At 43.0% G+C, this 14,310-nt stretch overlaps 1 protein-coding gene across 10 annotated transcripts in view; it reads right to left on the bottom strand.

Moving 5' to 3' along the window:
- DPF3 (double PHD fingers 3) overlaps positions 1 to 14,310 on the bottom strand; it is a 189,928-nt gene that overhangs the window by 151,833 nt on the left and 23,785 nt on the right. The window lies entirely within an intron of this gene.

Genomic DNA, 14,310 nt, shown 5'->3' with positions numbered 1-14,310 from the left:
GTCATGAGACAAAACCCACAAATTTAGAAGAGGACTGCAAAACTAGAATTTTGTGAGGGGCAAGCTGACACCTACCATATGCATTGGGAGAAAGAAGAAAACAACAACAGTACATAAAGCAGCCACCAGAACCTTCAAGTGCCATCCATCTGCTGTCCTCTTATATTGAGTAGTATAACAGTATTAAGACACCTTGTCACACAGCCTTTAAAGGGCTACTTGATTTAACTAGAGAGAGATGAATTCGTTCACAGAACTCCACTCTGAAGAACCAGTGACTAGTAACCAATTGATAGATGACATAGAAAAAAATTGCCAACTCTTCTTCTAGTTCTCCACTGTCTTGCACTTCATGTGGTCATTTACGTCTGGACAAACTGAATGTGTAACACTTCCAAACCACAGAATAAGTAATTTAAACTCACTTCCACTGCATTAGGCAAAAAACTGAAGAATCGGCCCTTCCTTACAAGCAAAATGTCCCTGACAATGAATGATGAGTAAAATACAGGCTGTGTAATTCCACTTGTTTTGGAAAGCAGTCAATTTAGAAAGGTTACCATAAGACAGCAGCAAAAATCTGCCCCTGAACTCCTAACATCTCAAGCCATAGCCTTGTCAATAGTACACAGGGTGCAAATGATTATGGCCAGCTCAGGCCATTAGTTTCCTTTCTGGGCAGAAATCCCAGCATAACAGATACTTATGCATATTCTGTCCTCATTTTATCTAATTACAAATATCTCTCTAGGGATGGGGAGGGGAGAAGAGGTTTGATCACACGATTTTAGGTCACTTATGCAAGGTCTTGCTGGGATATGCATTGATCCAAAGACTGCTATATTTTAAAAGTTCCCAGGGTCCTATAGTAAGTAAAAAAAAAAAAAACCCAAAAAAATAAAAAAACAAAAAAAAAAAGGATATGTGTATCATTTTTCCTATTTCTATGAGTTTGTAGAACTGACCAGTAGAAAAGACTTGAATCACATACTGCTATAAATCAGTAAGGAGCATATGGAAATGTTTAAGATGCAAGGACATTGATTAATGAACAATACCATGTTTTCCTAAACACCATGTGTAAATACATTCTTTATTTCCTATATTATAGCTAATACACATATATTTGTGTCCATGTGTACTATACACAGTTTGTTCTGAATAAGACAAATAACACTGGAGAAAAATGGAATTAAGTAATTTTAAAAATCAACTTTATATTGCTCATTTGGATTTTTATTTAATGGTTGCAACTCTAGTGAAAGATGCAACATTGTTTCACACTGATGAGATCTTAAAAGTCACATTCAGGCATCATCTAATAAAGTAAACAGAATCACCCCTGCTTTCCCTATATCAACACGGCCTAAGTCTTCTCCTATCCAAGAATAGGTACAAAAGTGTACAGTACTCATCACCATCACAAAGTACTTCAAACCTGTTCCTTAAGCATAGGAGGAACAGAATACTGCAGGACTTTGGGAATTTCTTTTAGAGAAAAATGTAAGAATTGTTTGAAACTCATTTGGAAAGACTGGAGTAGCTATTGGCTGAATAATTGTCTTGGAATAGGACATCAGAATTAAACAGACACCCTTCAGAAGCAGAAAAGAGTAGTAACAGAATTTTAAAAAATGGATTTTAAAGGTCAGGAAGTATAGGGAGAATTGCCAAAGTCAAGAGTTACAACTTGCAAAAGCTATTAAAAACCAGCAATATTCTTCAGGCATCAAAATAAAAGCAATCAAAGAAAGTTCAGCTGGTTTGCAATTATAATGGTACATGGATTAAGTACAATATAGGTACAAACATAGAACTAAAGGAATACTGTGCTTCATTGGAATGACTGAGGTAGAAGCCACCATGACATTTGTGCAGTCACAGCATAAATTCTGAATCATCTCTGCCCAAGAACTGTGCCAAGAAACCATACATCTACTAGAAAGTTCTTTACACAGATCCTGCAAATCATGTTTGCTACTTTATTACCAGAGTATGGCAAGCAAAATAAGATACTCATTGTTAACTGTTACAAAACACAAGCCTTGGGAATTATTTCAATAAAACTAACTGAGCTGGTGTTTACTAACATATAGTTTTTAAAGTGAAAAACAATCAAGAACAGTTTTGAACAAAGAAATGACAAAGATGCAAAATTGATACCTTGTCACAGAGTAACTTGACATCTTGCTTCAATAAGACGCTTCTTAGCTATTTGGACTTCTATAAAATGTTTCACAGAGTAGTATATGAGAAATTACTGAAAAATGAAGAAGACCAGGATTATTAAAAGAATGGCGAGAAGACTGAAAAACTACCAAAAGAGGGTTGAACACAGAGACAGCAATTGGGTGATGGGAAGTTACTTCTGCAGCTCTGGAAAGGGTTGGTCTGGGAGCTGAAATCAGTATTTCCATTAATGACCTTGGCACAAAAAGTGTGTGTGTTGAGAAAAGCTAGCCACTTACATAAGCTGAAGGGACACCAAGGAAATTAAAAGCATCAGACAAGAAGAATTAGATGGAGTGAATTCAGTATAAATTTCACTTAATAACTTGCAGATCATAATCTCAACGACAGCTGAAAGAACAGAAGAAGAAACATAACAGTATTAGTCTACCACAGGATAACTATGAACCAGCAGCACTAAACAACCACAAACAAATGCAAAAGCAAGGTTTTCCCAGAAGAGGTAAGAAAGAAAGGTATTGTAGAGGGCAAAACATCACCTGAACAAAGTACAACTCTGTCTACTCACACTCAAGAAAGCTGAATGAGAGTAATCCAAGCTGGAGAAGAGATGACAAAGACAGTAAATACTTCAGTGACCAAGGGAAAGGAAAAGATAGCACAGACAGTTTAGTACATCAAAACAAAGACTGACAGGGCTTATTATAGTGTTGCACAAATGTACAAGTCATAGTGGAGAGGAAGGCAAGGAGGGAGTAATATCATTTAAACTAACAGTTCCATGCTGGCACCAGAACAAATGGGAATAAACTGGTCACAAGTAGGGCTAGGCTAGGGATTAAAATTCTATTTCCAGCCACCAGAGCAGTGGGTTCTGGAACTCTTCCAAGAGGAGTAATGGGGACAAACAGTCCAAGTGTGGGGTTTAAGACAAGGGCTTCTCAGTTTATGAAGTAGATTATCTGACATGGTACCAGAGGACTGGATATAAGACCCAGGAACCCTCTTTTATACCCTCATTTCCATTAACTGAGCCACTGTGGCCAATATGGTCATTGTCTTCTTGTCTGGAAGTGCCCACACAGGACCCAATTAGTGGCAACCAGGATAGCAGCCTTTATCACGTTGGTACCTATAGAAACAGAACCAGGCTCACCCACATGCTGAAGACAGAAAGCATAGATTCTTGTTTTAATAGGCACTCTAGCCCAACCTGACCTTTAATCATAGCACAACATGCAAGGAAATCATGGTCAAGCCACTCATGGCCCCTTAGGTGCTTTGCCAAGGGCCCACTGGTGCCAGCATCCAAAGTGTTCTTGCAGAGGTGAGTGAGGAACTCCCTTCAAAGACAGCCTACATCAAACCCCAGGCTGAGCATCTCCCAACACTCCAGCCTCTAAGAACTCACTACTCCTTCATGAAATCCTGTTAACCAAGTACTCAGAGAAGAACTCTGCACTGCAGGTGCTGCCTGCAACAACCATACAAGAACTACTGGCCAGCTTAACGAGGCCTTTTGGACAAGTAAAATTAAAACCCAAGGGAGGCAAAATGACTGAAAGCAAAAGAAATATCCAGGTTTAGCAGAATCTCCTCACACTAAGACTGAAATTTTCATGCAGCTTTGGACTCTATTGTAAAAAGTAGTACTTATAAAGACAAAAGCAATAGGTCAAACTCCTACAGCTCTGAAAATAGATGCATTGTAGGGGAAAAAACCTGACAGGTCCTGATTGATAACCATGCTTGAGGGAAGCTGCTTGAGGAAAACTGCTGCAGCAAAGGCTGCAGGGAGTTACTGCTTCAAAACCCTGCTGCGGCAGAAAAGGCACATGTGGCTGCTAGAGCAGGAGATGGACATGGTTAATTGACTGGGAAAGTTTAGCAGAGATGAAATTAATGCAAAGAGCTCAGAGCCCAGGCGTGCAATTCTCTTACCAAGGGAAGGAACCATTCTGCTGGAATTGCAATCCATTTTCAGGTCAGAGCCTTTCCCAAAGGCAGAGTGCTTACCCCTCATCCGTTCCTCTTCCTCTGTTCTGAGGGGTGCATGGAGGAGAAGGTAGCAGGAAACAGCAGCCTGGGAAATACATTGTCCTTTGAGGCCAGCCAGGTTTCAACTTTGCATGGTTGAGTGTGTTTTGCAGTGAGGAATTCAGAAGATGTGTCAGGAGACAGCCTCTTTTAACTCTAGAACTTTGTGGATAAGTTAGTTGTAGAAACAAAACTAGAAAGTTAATAAGAGGGGAGAAGGGAATTTGCTTTCAGATCTACTTAGCAGAATACCTGAAGAGCACCTGAACCAGATATGTTTGCAATCTGGTCAGATGAGAATGCCAGGAGTAGTTGCTGTGGAATCGCAGCAACAACATATGAAAAATATAAATTCAAACAATTATTTTTAAAGTAAAGCTGACTGCAGGAGAAGATAGGTAAGATACAAACACAAACCACAGATCAGATGACACAGATGATCTTTTACACGATGATATACTGCCAACATTTTGATAAGTAGCACCCATGGCTGTATTTCTTTTAGCTGGTGTCTTTTTCTTCAGCAAGGGAGGACTAGATCTGGGAACTTCTTCATTTCCTCTGCCATTTTAACAAAGGGGCTTAAAATACACTTTAAATACACATATTTACAAGCAGCCATGTAAAACTGTTCTCACACTGATGACTTTGAAATTGTACTGAACAGACTGGTGCACAGCATTTATGTTTTGAAACACAAAAGTGGTTGCCACTTGGTTCATTTCCATGGTAGTGTTTGCATCCCAAAAATGCCTTTATCAGCTCTGGGCATAATCACTGCCACTAAGGATGGTATGACAATAATTTTTTGTGAACTCCTTCCATCAGAAGCAGGCAGACAGTCTTAACTCACTTTTCCACTCCTGAGTTTGGTCACAAAAGTGTTAACAAGGGAGGATTCCTGCTCACCTTCAACATATCACTCTCATACTCAACACCAAAAGCAAAGCAGTGTTGAGTCAATGTGTTGATGGTGTGACTAGTGTGGCCATCACTAAGTCAGTCATGGAAGAATGGAGGAAATTATACTGCAAAGGGACTATGATGCTTAATTAAAGCAAGATTATAAAGCATTTTTTTAATACAAAAGCGACACACACTTTACATTACAAATAACATATTTTTCTAACTTTTTCATGCTGGAATCTCCTGAAATCCTCATTATAGAATACATAAAGAGGAAATTCCTCATAGGAGGAATTTTATATAGCTGCTTTCTTCTCAATTTGAAGAAATTTCACTTGGTAGAGCTACTCACATAAGGCTAAGCTAGACTTTTGCAGGTAAAGAGAAACTCCCCTTTAGACCTGTATTTTCACATGAGAAGTAAACTACATTTTAGTAACATTCAGGCTAGTCAGGTTGAGAAGAAAAGTCACTAGAGTTTAACCTGACTGTGACAATGAGTTCATGACTTATCTATGTCATACAACAAGTCAGGGGGCAGATTTAATTTAGTAAGCACTCAACTGCCATGCTGCAACCACAAAACAAAGCTGCCTCTCCCTGTGCATAGAGGCAAGTCACTGAAATGAGTCTTGCTCCAAGACAGCCCCAAAATGCATCACCTCATAATCCCCATCTGCCTCCAAAACACTCAGGTAGATCATAGAGAGTCCATCCTTCCAGTCCAGAGGCCATTAAAGCCTCTCTTCCTCATCCTGTATGAGGGATGTGAAACAAACTTTTCATTTTGGGAAATGACTCAGGAAGAGCATGTGAGGAAGCAGAGCAACAAACAACACATAAGGTGGATATAAATCCAGATAAAGTATTATAATCATTAAAGGGTTGCTGCTCCCTGAAGGTTGGCAAAACGAAGAGAGTTAATTAAAAGCAATCTCCACACAGTGCTGAGCCAGCCTGCCCTGATAAATCAGCAGCCAGGACTGCACTCATAGAGGTCAATGGGGGAAAGAGGTTGGGAGGCAGAGGAAAGCAAGGAGAAGATAAAACATTTGGCTGAGACTACTGACAAAAACAAATCAGGTCTGGTGACAGAAAATGGAGAAGAGTTTTCAATGTATTTTCCTCACCAACACTAATTTGTTAGATTTCAACCTCAGAAATGCTTGCTTGCCACCAACATAACACCAGTAACCTGACTGAGTTCCCATTCACTTGTATCAGCACAGGAGGAGAGAGAAGCAAGAAGCCTTTGGGGCCCCATCCTGCCTGTGGAAGTATTAACATCGCTTTCATCCACATGCCATTAGATCACTGAAGGGTAACATCACCAGCATTAACAGAAACATAATTTTTGGGGAAGCACATCCTAAAAGTTAAAGGATCAGTCAGATATAACAAAGCAATAGAAGTTCCCATCACCAACTCTCACCCATCACATCTTACATGCCTCTTAATTCATACTACCCCAGCTATAAAAGGCACTAATCTCTGAATTCAAATTGTGATCCTGATCTAATCCACATTTCACAACAATAGGTATATGTTAATGAACTAAAAACTTTGAGGATAAGCCATCCATAGAAAACACAGAAACCTACAGTCTTCAAAGCAGCTTTTAGTACTTCAGAAATAAAAAGCATAAGCAACCAGGGTAAGCTTGTAGATACACGTGGGCTCATAATATAATTTCTGAAATTGAGACTGGGTAGTGATTTTTCTGGACACTCAGGAGAGCAGCCTCACACACAATACCCACCAAAGGAGTTTAGCAGTAAAACAGCTTTATGAACCACTGCTTCCATTATTCCTTATTCAAACTGCACAGGTTTCAAAGTAATCATAAACATAAAATGCATTTATTCCCATAATTGACTAAACACAGTCCTTCAATAAACAATATTGAGACCAAAACACTTGAACAGTCTCAAATCATGGGCTGCTTTCTTCAAAAGTGTTCATGAAATGGAAGTAGAAAGAAAATACAGACACAAATTTTCCTTCAAAGAAATAATACTAACTTTGTGTCTCCACAATAATTTTCTTTTTCACAGTGCTCAGTGGATAGTAAATTATCTGGACTGTAACTCCAGCCATTTTGATTTTTCTCCCAACTCTTTGACTAGTCACATTAGGTTGTAGATCCAGAGGGAATACTAGAAACTCCAAAGTTCCTAGAAGCAGACCAAAAACTTCACAGCCTGTGATACTGAACTGGCGTTCACTTATTCTTCCAAAACATGAAAAGCACCCAAAACATTTTCAGGAGGGAATTTTGTTTCAACAGCCATAATCTATCTTCCTGTGGCTCTCATGAAGCCAACTCAAAGCATAAAAGCAGCATAAGCACTGTACTTTGCATTTTGGCAGAAGTAGCATGCCCACATCTGATCAGATCAAATCAGCCCTGCCAGATGATGCGGTAGGGCAGGCTGGAATTAACCAACTCAGGGCATGGCCTTATTTCACTGCTCTGCACCTGATTTTCTTTGCACTGTCCAACCTATCTAGATTTTTGAGAACTAAAAGACAGGAAGCATTAAACCATGTGTTGATAGAAAATTTAGCACAGTGTCTTAACAAAGGCTTTGTATCTTGTACCACAAGCTGGAATCTGAGCAAAAACAAAGGGGAGAAACTATAAGTTACATAGAGTTCCTTTCTTTTGCATGCTAAAATTTCACATATGTTACAGTTGAAAAATTTATATTCATTTATGAAAATTATCAGAAAGCAAGTAGAAAGTTATCAGACTAATAGAACTCACAGTTTTGTATGAATGGAGAGATGATCCTCAGGTTGGATCAGTTCTGTCACAACAGACTGTGACATTAAATATCACTTCCAGCCTTCCTCACCAGAAGAACACTGATGTAGTCAGTGTCCCCATAAACACCTGAGCAGGAGACTCTCTCCTAGCTACAGCTCAGCAGAATATGAAATTAATGCATCAGGATTTGGCAAGCACACGCTGCTGATCACAGCCACCTAGTGCACACTCATCAGCACCCATCCCTCCCCTGCTCTCACTGCTCCGCTGGCTCCCTGTGAAGCCTCCCCTCAGACAAGGCTGGAGTGCCAGTAAAATCTTCCATGTGGCTGGGATTGTAACTCTGACTGCACCTGGCCCAGGCAGGTAACCTGAAAACTGAGACACCTGCTGACATACTCCTGCTATTCCCATCCTGGAGAGGATGGCAGTGTGAGAAGGGTATTTGCCAGCAGCCATTGAGACACTGCATTATTCTTTTCTGAGACATCTGCTAGAAACCCGTGATTAAAATGTGCTCTACTGGGAAATAAACCATATATAACAATTTTTTTAAAGTATCATGCTTTGAATAATTTAGGCTATTAAAGATAAATAAGGATTTTAAATTTTTGGTATTCAAGCATTCACTTGAGATATTTGTGCTACATGTCACTCAGTTTGGACAGTAAAAATGGTGCAGTTCTCTTCTTTATTTTGGGATAAGAAAGAAGAAAACCACTTTCTGCTTCTCATGCACTTGTCCATCATATATGGGTTTGTTCCACAACCTGTAGAAAAATTTTTAAAAAAAGAAGCACTTCCACCTAAAAATTTTTGTTTTAAAAAAGAGAAGTATTCTTAAAGTATGATTCCTTTTAGATTGTGTTGATGAGATAACTTTCTTTTTAAGAAACAAACCAGTGCAAAAACTGATACCTACACTAAGGAAGTGATTAACACTCCTCAGTGTCTGCATCCTGGGCAAAATTGCCAGGCAAAGCCAGAAGAGCAGCACAGTCCTAATGAAGCCCTCAGAACAGGCCTCAAGCAACATTGCCTTGGTGCTGCTTGTCTGCACATGGAAGTATGTCACCCCAGACAGGGAAACCTCAGATCAGAGGTTGGTCTCTCCAAGGGAAAACAACATCAACTCCCGGAACGGATTCATTCCACTCCTACAAGTCCTCAGGGATAAACAATACAGGAATGGTTCTTGCTCAAGGCAACATCACATACAGACAACACAGTGATGAGCCCAGAATAAATACCAAGATTGTAAAACTGATCTACTGAGCAAAGAAATTCAGCTCTGACATGAAAGACAAACCTGAGTGAGAAAATTCCAGATTCGGCAAATTGTAATGCAAAAAGAAAGTTTATTCACAGGCAGTGGGGGCTTTGGGATGCCTCATGTCAGGACAGAAGAGGTACAGCCAACTGCCATGAGCTGCAGAAGACAGACATACAAGATGGACAAGTCTGCTCTTGAGAGCAACCTTCAAATACCACGCTTCCAGTTTTAGGAAAGCAGAGGAGGAAATCAATTTTCATTAGGCTCCACAAAGGATGAGCCACACGACCTTGCCCATGACTCAGGCTGACACAGATCCCCACTTCATTTTGTGTGCCTGACTTCTGTGTAAAGTATTCCCACTAGGACACTCTGAATCCTATCTAATGGGTATCATGTATCCAGCCCACTGGACATGTGCTTACCTTGAAATTATAGCACCCTCCAAAAAATCATACCTTTGGGCCTCTGTAGCACAACCTAGATAGTTCAACATTGCTTTCACACACCAGAAATACGTTTGTAAAACTTTTTCTTTAGTGGCAATTTTGAGATACAACCTCCATCCATCCACACAACTAGAGAGACTGTGAAAGACTGAAAGACCAACAAAACAAAATCACAAAAGCACTGCAACATAAGTACATAAGTACATAAGTGACTGGTGGAATCAGATATAACATTGTAATAAGCAACATGCCATTTACTAGAGCCTCTCATATTCAAAACCAGTGCATCCTCAGGTCTTCTTAACTTGCCTTTTCTGCCTTCCAATGACTATGGTTTTATGCTTGTATTTCCCTGTGTAAACACAGTAACATTCATCCTGCTTTCTTTGAAAGCTGTTGCTGAGATATTAGAAAATATGGTTTTCATGTGGACAACAGTTTTGATTTGAAGTGTGTCACATTAGGGCTCATTTATGTTTTTAAGTAACATCAGAGCCACGCTGGAATTGCTGTAGAGATTTTGGTGCATGGTTTAATGTGCCAAATAAACCCTGTTCTATCAAGCAGAAGAAAATTCCCTTTTGCAAGGGCACATTAAAATCACCTCCCCATCACTTGTAAACACTGATCTGGCAACCTAACTGTCTGTCTATTTTATTGCTTCCACCTGCTGAAAGCAGCACTACACATTATACTTTCACTTTAATATTAAGTATCAGCAACCAGATGCTTATGCAACAATGTCCACAAAAAAAAAAAAAAATCAGTCTTCATCAGCACTTAATCAGAACATAGGGCTGTTTCAGGGATGTGTAATGGGATACAAGACCTTCCAGTTAAGACTCCCCAGCCTGAGTTCAAGCCAGAGTAATCACTAATAAAATACTTTTACCATACAAGACCCCAAGACCCACGCTGGTCTCTTGCCAATGTGAAAGAGGGATGCAAACACAGATCACTTCTTCACAGGTGTCTCATGACACAGAATTCAACATCACAAGGAAGGTCATTTGGCAGCCCAAAAGTCAGAGTTGACTGTCAAGGCAATTTTAACTGAGAAGGTACAGCAACTGAAAGCTCAACTGCTGCTGTGTGTTTGCAGTGGGAATGAAGAGACAGAACAGACCTGGTAGATTAGCTCTAGTACGTTGCACACAAATCTGTGATGATCTGCTCCCCAAACACCTGGCAGAGAATAAGTGTCCCCAAGCACGTCGAAGTTATCCAACAATGCAGTCAGCATGGAAGTGAGCTGAGCCTGACTTAGTTTCTTTTGTCCCAGAGGCTGTCCTGAGTAAATGGGAGAGCACTGTTAAACTACTGGGAGCAACAGCCCTCTGGTGAGTGTCCAGGCAGAGCACTCTAGGGCATGGGGGATCTCGCATGCTGAAATGGCAACAACCCAACCTATGTTCCACTTAGTGTGTTTAATTGACAACCTGAAATAAAAGTCATTCGTGGGAGTAAAGACAGAGAAGGGGTGGGAGGAAACCAGCTCTGCTTCTAGACAAGACTGTGTAAATTACAAGGTCTTAATTACATTAAGTGCATTATAGTACCATATGCACATCACTAATAAGGCAGAAATGGAGGAAATGGGACTAAATGCTAAAACTGGAAGTCAAACGCCTGCATTCTAGACTTCATCTTTTAGAAAGATTCTGAACCACTTTGTCCTAGTTTAGCCATCCATAAAACAAAGGCAATAGTCCTTTCTTCACAGGGGCGTTGAGAGGTTTAATTAATTAATGTTTACAAAGTCCATTGAGATTTCTGACTGACATTTGAAGTAATTCAGAATACTTTTTAAATGCATTTGTTTCTTCTACTGCACCACTCATATTAAAATATCCAAAGGAGAAGAAGATGGAAACAACAAATATGGAGATACATACACGAACTAGTGGGGGAAAAAACCAACAACAAATTCAGCACTTCAAATCCACTTCTGTCCCATAAAAGCTGTCAGAATACTGTCATTTCCACAGATGAAGAAGCGTGTGCTTGTCCAAACATCTGCCACCTTTACCTTGCAGATCTGTTAAACCTAGATCTCAAACATTTTTGTCTGTAGCACCATGTTGGTAAACAAGATGGTAACAAACAGCAAAAATAACAGGCAGTCATGTCAGGTTGACTAGTTCACCAGAGGAAGGGAAGAGGAGAAGAGCAAAGGGATGAAAGCACCAAAAGAGAATCAGAAAGTGATAAAAGAGTGCTGGACAGAGAAAGAGGCAAGTTGAGTAGGGAGAAACCAATCACTAATAAGGGACTCCACACACTGAGCTATTCTACGAAATGCATTCCCACAGATGCTCAGGTACTAGAATACATTATTCAGAGAGACTAGTCTAGCATGAACAAGGCCACATGTGTGTCTAAGTGCCAGGGACAAACTGAATATTGGACACTCTTAAACGCACAAACACACACAGGGAGCTGGTCGATACCTGAGTCCAGATTTCACAGTCCCTACATTGTCCCCATTTCGGAGCAAAACCTTTGTGTGGCCGGTTTCTGTAGGGGGCGTTTGTGGGTTCCGAGATACAATCAAAACGCAGACAGAGGAAATGCAAATGCCATTCAGCTCCCGTTCATTGTCAGGAAGGACACATGAGGATAAAACACTGTGCACTCCATTCCTCCCCTATTATGTGTCCTACTGCTTTTGTCCTAATTTATCCTATGCATAATTTATTTACATGTGTATTGTTTCCCGATCAGCAACTTTAAAGAATAAGTGAAAATTATAAAATGTTTTATTAAACAAGTTGTCAACAAAATTACAGATGGTGTCAGACAGCGAGTACCAATTCTGCTTCCTCCACACAGCCTCAGTACTTTAAAAGGCACACAGAGAAAAGCGAACCCAGCACTTGATGTCTATTGTTTCCTCCTCTCACACCCCCCGGGGAGGAGAAGGGAGCTAATTATAAATGGCCTCATCCTGTCCTCCCCGACTTTAGCAGCAGCGGGATCGGGCGCCGATTCATTTCGGCACAAGCAGCAGGATCCGCCGCGCCTGCCGGGAGCCCCACGGTGTCGCGAAGTGCGCGATAGAGGCGGCAAGGTCCCGTCCGCCGGCGGGGCGGGGGCCGGGACCGCCAGCCGTGCTCCCGTGGCCGCTCCCGGGAGCTCCCCGCCTCCCAGCCGCCGTCCCCAGGGGCCACCGAGCCCGGGCTTCCCCGCTACCGGCAGCAGCCGCCAGCGGCGCACGCAGCCGCCGTGCTCCGTGCCCAGGTGCGCGGTGGCCCCGGGGCGCGCTGCCGGCCGCCGGGAGGGGCACCGCGAGAAATCGCTGTCGCCTGCATGGGCGTCAAACCTGCCATCGACCGGGGGGGGCACGCCGCCTCTGCCGAGCTGTTTTCAGAGCGCGTTCAGCCCCCCGCCACCCACCCATGAGGACACCCGGACTTCTTTGATTAACACCCTGCAACTGCGCTCCTCTCTCCGCGCGGATTTTTATATCCGAGAGTAAATTAAAGCAAAGGTCTTCCTGCCAGGACGGAGCAGGAGAGCTGATAAACATATCAGCACCCCTTCCCAGCTCGAGGCTTTCTTTTCCCTCTGGATAGCAGAAAGACAGAGGCAGAAATCCCTGGAAAAATCTTCAAGTGCTTTTCCAACTTCAGGCGGAGACACTCGAGTAGGAGAAAAAAAAAAACCTCACAGCCCTAATTTCATCTCACAAAACTCTAAGGTATAAAAACACCCACTCAGCGCAGCCAGAAAGTGCAAGCGAAGCGTCACCGCCAGGTACTCTGCTTCCCTGCTTTACTAGCAAGAGCGCTGCCCCCGTTAGCAGGGAAGTCGTTTGAAAAAGGTTAAGACAGCTCCGCTCCCCACATACGGTGCCAAATCCCACTCTCCCTAATGCCTTCGGGGATTAGCGGCGTGCGCTGCAGACCACAAGGAAAATAAAGGACGCGATCCAGAAGACGACAACCGCCTCCCGCGGTGCTCCTCAGAAATCAGCCTTATTTTCAGACAGGGAACCCCGGAATACCTCCACAGCAGGAGTACCTGCCCCCTCCCTCTCTCAAGCTGGGGTCAGACCCCGTCCGTGCAGCCCCCGGCGGCTTCTGCCCGCTCCCAAGATGGAAACACAATCAACTCTCTTCGCCACTTTGAAAACCGAAAGCCTGTCATATGCAAAACAGATCTCCGGACTTCCTGCTCAAAATCAGCGACCGGTAGTCCCGAGTCATTCATTTCACCCAAGTCTGCTTCCCTGCCTCTCCTTTTCGCTCCCTCTCCTGTACGAGCGCCGAGGCGCACCGGCAGAGCCCCAGTGCCCCGCTTTCCGACCGCCCAGGCGAGAAGCGAGCGGGGTTGCTTCGTCAAGACGTCGCAACTCCCCAAAGATCCGCGGAGGCAACTCCGAGCCGCGGCGGGAGCGCGGAGGCAGCGCGCCCCGAGCGCCCCCGCGGGCCGGTGCTGCCCCGCGGGCGCGGTGGCGGGGCCAGCCCGCCGGGGCAGCGGGGGCAGGACGCTGTCAAGTGCGCGCACCCCCGCGGGAACGCGGCCGCCGCCGACCCCGCGCTGAGCCCCGGCAGCGCCGGGCGGGCTCCCCGCCGCCGCCCCCTGCCCGCCGCCCTCCGCCCCGCGCCCGGCCGCCAATTAACCCAACAATTTTTTCCTCGTTAATTTCGGCGCGAGCCGCGGGGATGTGTTGCACAAAAAAC

The sequence above is a fragment of the Erithacus rubecula genome (genome assembly GCF_903797595.1).
Source record: "Erithacus rubecula genome assembly, chromosome: 6".
Lineage (NCBI taxonomy): Eukaryota > Metazoa > Chordata > Aves > Passeriformes > Muscicapidae > Erithacus > Erithacus rubecula.
This window is presented reverse-complemented; position numbering and strand designations above follow the sequence as displayed.